Here is a 6859-nt window from a genome sequence, read left to right as displayed (position 1 = left end):
TAAAGAAATGCCGATAAACCAGAGCAGGTTTTTCTCCCATCCAGGAATGCTATGTGGACTAAGCAGACCCTCCTCTGCAGCGCTGTGGAGGAGGGTCTGGCTATGCGAGCCTAGTTTCAGAGCTTGATTTGACCAAACGATCTCAACCAAATGTCCATTCAACAGCTATAGAGATGTTTTCACAATCGCAGTATCAAGAATACACTTTGAAACTTATCAATATATTTACATGACTGTACATAGTAAAGTACATAGTAAAGTACATAGTAAATACAAGCATGTGTTCCAGTGTTCCAGTCAATTTTATATACTTAAATATAAAGAAATATACAAGGGAAATATCAGGTGTGGTCTAGGTGTTTTGTTGGAATTAGAATAAAATAAACTAAAAAGGACAAGATGTCAAATTGTACTCAAGTAGAGTACTTCAAAAAACAACTTCTGCTTTTTGCATGAGGCAGCGACACTCTGAGAGTCTTTCCGGTCTGATGTATCGAACCATTCAGTTTCACATCAACTCAGAGGCGGAAAATGAAAATGAGACAATGAAATAAATTTAAAGCTGTGTAATTTGTAGCTCTGCAACTGAGAAAGTGAACATCTGTAACAACATGTCCCCTGATGAAAAATACCCAGGGACTCAGAGCAGAGTAACGGTTAAACGTGATGCCGTTGTTACCAGAATCTGTCCGTCTTTAAGCAGTAAAAAACCATGTGACGCTTGGACTGGACGTGCTTTTCTCAGAAAACCTTGAGCTATTTTTTCAACTTGAGCACTTTGCTCACATGTGATATTTTGGCGAGCACATCTGAATGTGTTTTACTGAGTATTTTAGAAGATTTGAGGAACTTTCAAACAAGACGCTCACAAAAAAAAAACAGAGTTCTTTTGTTCCCGTTTGTCGACTGAAGCCCGTATCCGGCTGCTTTGTGTGTTAAAATTTATGTTTATAGCCGACAAATGCTTCTGATCAGCGTTTTTTTTTTTTTTTTTTAAAAGCCACATAAGCTTAGTTTAGCCCTGAATGTTAAAGACAGCAGAGAGCTGCATCAAATCCTCCGTTCTGTGTGCAGAGTCCTTACATCAGGGGATCAAAATGGAAATGTTCACACTGAAGACTACGTCCACGTCTGTTTTCGCGACCATGTTCAGTGGACTTGTGCGGTTATGTGAGGAAGTGCTGCAAGCACAACCACAGGACACAACCTCTGCACGCACACTCTCTCTCTCTCTCTCTCTCTCTCACTCTCTCTCACTCTCTCTCACTCTCTCTCACCTCTCTCTCTCTCTCTCTCTCCTTCACACGCACACCTCTCCACGCTCATCTCCTCACGCACGCACACGCTCTCTCCACACGCACACTCTCTCTCCACACGCTTCTCCACACGCTCTCTCACACACACTCACCCTCACGCACGGCACACGCTCCCTCACACACTCACTCACACGACGCACACTCTCTCTCTCACCACGGCTCTCTCACACACTCTCTCTCTCACACACACACCACTCACCACGCACACTCACTCTCTCACACGCTCTCTCCCACTCTCTCCTCTCCCAACACTTCTCTCTCACACCCAAACAACTCTCTCCCACACTCAAACTCTCTCACACACCTCAAACTCTCTCACCACTCAAACCTCCCTCCCACACACCCACACCACACACCCACACACACACACACACACACACACACACACCACACACACACACACACACACACCACACACACACACACACACACACAACACACACACACACACCCACACACACACACACACAAACACACCACACACACACACACACACACACAGCTCCGAGCCGCCTGAGGCCGGTTCCACCACGCCGAACCAGGGTTACATCTTTGGGATATTTATATTTCAAAACCAAATAAGCAGTGAAATTAACTTATTAAGCTGAAAATAAATACTAACTAAAACCTTCAAGAAAAAATTAAAGTTAACTGAAACTTTACGGCCAGGTTAAAAACTATAAAAGTCAAATTAAACCACACTAATTTTTTTATAGCAACTTTTGGAGTTGAAATGCCGTTGCGACAAAACAAGACTTTTAAACCTCATGAATATAGATTTTTTCCACTGATGATTAGTTCTTTGGTCTCTAAATGTCTGAAAATGGTGAAAATGTGAGAAAAGAACTAGAAGAACGTTTTACTTTTTATTTTTTTATAAAATCAAAATGACCTTTTGCGTATATTTTCTCACATGAGAGAATTATCTCAGTGAATTTAAAAATGAATATTTTATAACCGTTTATGAAATTACAATTTACACTCACACACAGTTTGTTAGTAGTCCCACGCAGGTCTACACACAACACACAACCACACACAGACACACACACAGACACACACACAGACACCCACAACACCACACACACACAACACCCACCACCCACACACACACACACACACACACACACACACAGAGGACCCATTTATTCACAATGGAGGATGTCAGAGTGAGTGGGTTCCAAGCTTGGGGGGGGTACGGTGCCTTGCTCAGAGCACCTGCAGTGCACAGGATTTGAAGTGGCATCTCTCCAGCCACCAATCCACACTCCCTACTTTAGTCCAAACGGGACTTGACGACCCACGACCCTCCGGTCCCCAACCCCTTACTGACTGAGCCACTGCGCCCCCCCCCCCCCACCCCCACCCCCCACCCCCCTGAGTCTTTTCTTGATTGTGACTCTTAAAATGTCTTCCAGTTCCAGTGTTAAATATCTTAAGAAATCAAAATATATTCTTTTATCCTTGAAAATTATTCTGCCATTATCATTATACGAGATGAAAATGGCCCCAGAACGACAATACCGGTATCGTCGTTTATCGGGACAACTTCTGGTTTAGCTAAAGTTGTTCTGGTGCCAGGCCTACGTCGGAGATATAGCCCCCCCACCGCCCCCCCGGGGTAGAAGATAATACATGTTCCCTAGTTCCAAGGGCAATAAAACCACCTGATTGCCCTGCTCAGCAGCCCTTTATCACGGCTACCGTTCAGACGTGTCCCACAATAACCCGTGTCCTCTCATGCCCTCGAGGGACAATAAAGATCTGAACTCATGTGTTCAGCAGAGGGAAAGATTTAAAAGATCCTCTAAAGTCATCAGGAGACAGGATGTACCAACATGTCACAATGATAAAACAATAACTGTAACAGAGGAGTCCAGAAACTACAAAATGTATCTTAAGCAGCTATGCTGAAAAAAAAAAAAAGCATTCTCCATCTGAAGTCTCAGCTTTATAAATTACCTTTTTGCTCATAAGTCCAATTTAAAAAGTGCGTGTTTGGTTAAATAACTGATGAAGAAGGGACGTTGCCTCAGTCAGATGCCAGATTTAATTACACAGCGTTAAGATAAAACCTCATCCAGTATATACAGAGCATTATTAGACACGGAGACCAACACATTCAGCCCATCTCTGAGTAGATCCAGCTGTAGCACACACACACACACACACACACACACACACACACACACACACACACACACCGACGCGGATAGCTGTGCCGGGCTGATGTATCGAACCCAGTTCACACAACTCAGAGGCGGAAAGAAAATGAGACAATGAATAATTTAAAGCTGTGTAATTTGTACTCGGCAACGTGAGAAGTGAACATCTGTAACAACATGTCCCCGGATGAAAAATCCCAGGGACTCAGAGCATGAACGGTTAAACGTGATGCCGTTGTTACCAGACTGGTCCCGTCTTTAAGCGAGAAAAACCATGTGACGCTTGGACTGGACGTGCTTTTCTCGAAAACCTTGACTATTTTTCAACTTGAGCACTTTGCCACATGTGATATTTTGGCGAGCACATCTGAATGTGTTTTACTGAGTATTTTAGAAGATTTGAGGAACTTTCAAACAAGACCTCCACAAAAAAAACAGAGTTCTTTTGTTCCCGTTTGTCGACTGAAGCCCGTATCCGGCTGCTTTGTGTGTTAATTTTATGTTTATAGCCGACAATGCTTCTGATCAGTCGTTTTTTTTTTTTTTTTTTAAAAGCCACATAAGCTTAGTTTAGCCCTGATGTTAAAGCAGCAGAGAGCTGCATCAACTCTCCGTTCTTTGTGCAGAGTCCTTACATCAGGGGATCAAAATGGAAATGCACACTGAAGACTACGTCCACGTCTGTTTGTCGACCATGTTTCGAGTGGACTTGTGCGGTTATGTGAGGAAGTGCTGCAACACAACCACAGGACACAACCCTCTGCACCACACTCTCTCTCTCTCTCCTCTCTCCCTCTCTCTCTCACTCTCTCTCACCCTCTCTTCTCCTCTCGCACACTCTCTCTCTCTCTCTCTCTCTCACACGCACACTCTCTCACACGCTCTCTCACCACGCACGCACACGCTCTCTTCACACGCACACTCTCTCTCACACCGCTTCTCTCACACGCTCTCTCACACACCACTCACCACTCACGCACGCACACGCTCTCTCACACACTCACTCACACACGCACACTCTCTCTCTCACACGGCTCTCTCAACACTCTTCTCTCACACCCACACACCACTCACCCGACGCACCTCACTCTCTCACACGCTCTCTCACACTCTCTCCTCTCTCACACACTCTCTCTCCCACCCAAAACTCCTCCCACACTCAAACTCTCTCACACACCAACTCTCTCTCTCACACACACACCACCACACCACCACACACCACACACCCCACACACACACACCACCACACACACACACACACACACAACACACACACACACCACACACACACACACCCACACACACACACACACACACACACACACACACCACACCACACACACACACACACACACACAGCTCCGAGCCGCCTGAGGCCGGTTCCACACGCCGAGACCAGGGTTACATCTTTGGGATATTTTATTATTTCAAAACCAAAATAAGCAGTGAAAATTACTTATTAAGCTGAAAATAAATACTAACTAAAACCTTCAAGAAAAAATTAAAGTTAAACTGAAACTTTACGGCCAGGTTAAAAACATAATAAAAGTCAAATTAAACACAACTAATTTTTTTTATAGCAACTTTGTGGAGTTGAAATCGACGTTGCGACAAAAACAAGACTTTTAACCTCATGAATATAGATTTTTTCCACTGATGATTAGTTCTTTGGTCTCTAAAATGTCTGAAAATGGTGAAAAATGTGAGGAGAGAAGAAACTAGAAGACGTTTTACTTTTTATTTTTATAAAATCAAAATGACCTTTTGCGTATAATTTTCTCACATGAGAGAATTATCTCAGTGAATTTAAAAATGATATTTTATACTAGTTTATTGAAATTACATTTACACTCACACACAGTTTGTTAGTAGTCCCACGCACAGTCTGACACACCACACAGACACCCACACAGACAACACACACACAGACCACCCACACACACCACACACACACACACACACACACAAACACACCACACACACACACCCACACACACACACCCACACGACCCATTTATGCACAATGGAGAGATGTCAGAGTGAGTGTTCCAAGCTTGGGGGGGGGTACGGTGCCTTGCTCAGAGCACCTGCAGTGCACAGGATTTGAAGTGGCATCTCTCCAGCCACCATCCACACTCCCTACTTTAGTCCAAACGGGACTTGACGACCCAACGACCCTCCGTCCCCAACCCCTTACTGACTGAGCCACTGCGCCCCCCCCCCCCCCCACCCACCCCACCCCCCCTGGTCTTCTTGATTGTGATCTCTTTAAATGTCTTCCAGTTCCAGTGTTAATATTCTTAAGAAATCAAAATATATTCTTTTATCCTTGAAAATTATTCTGCCATTATCATTATACGAGATGAAAATGGCCCAGAACGACAATACCGGTATCGTCGTTTATCGGGACAACTTCTGGTTTAGCAAGTTGTTCTGGTGCCAGGCCTACGTCGGAGTATAGCCCCCCCCCCCCCCCCGGGGTAGAAGATAATACATGTTCCCTAGTTCCAAGGGCAATAAAACCACCTGATTGCCCGCTCCCAGCCCTTTATCACGGAACCGTTCAGACGTGTCCACAATCCCCTGTCCTCTCATGCCCTCGAGGGACAATAAAGATCTGAACTCATGTGTTCAGCAGAGGGAAAGATTTAAAAGATCCTCTAAAGTCATCAGGAACAGGATGTCCAACATGTCACAATGATAAAACAATAACTGTAACAGAGGAGTCCAGAAACTACAAAATGATCTTAAGCAGCTATGCTGAAAAAAAAAAAAAAAGCATTCTCCATCTGAAGTCTCAGCTTATAAATTCCCTTTTTGCTCATAAGTCCAATTTAAAAAGGCGTGTTTGGTTATAACTGATGAAGAAGGGACGTTGCCTCAGTCATGCCAGATTTAATTACACACGTAAGATAAACCCTCATCCGTATATACAACATTATTAGACACGGAGACCAACACATCAGCCACTCTGAGTAGATCCAGCTGTAGCACCACACACACACACACACACACACACACACACACACACACACACACACACACACACACACACACACAACACACACACACACACACACACACACACACACACACACACACACACACACTTTTGGCCCTTTACTTAGCATGTGTATTTTAGCATCAAACTGCGACGTGAATCATCTAAGAAATAAATATGTCGACATTTTATGAAAACAGAGACTAACCAGAATGATCTTCCTGAGATATTACATATAACTGCATATATCAGTATTAACTTATATATCTGTATATATCGTAATAACTGCATATCTGCATATAACTTATATACCGTTATAACTGCATATATCTGTAAATATCTGCATATAACTGTAAATATCTGTATTATACTGCAAT

The sequence above is a fragment of the Etheostoma spectabile genome, chromosome 22, assembly GCF_008692095.1.
Source record: "Etheostoma spectabile isolate EspeVRDwgs_2016 chromosome 22, UIUC_Espe_1.0, whole genome shotgun sequence".
In the NCBI taxonomy this organism is placed as follows: domain Eukaryota; kingdom Metazoa; phylum Chordata; class Actinopteri; order Perciformes; family Percidae; genus Etheostoma; species Etheostoma spectabile.
This window is presented reverse-complemented; position numbering follows the sequence as displayed.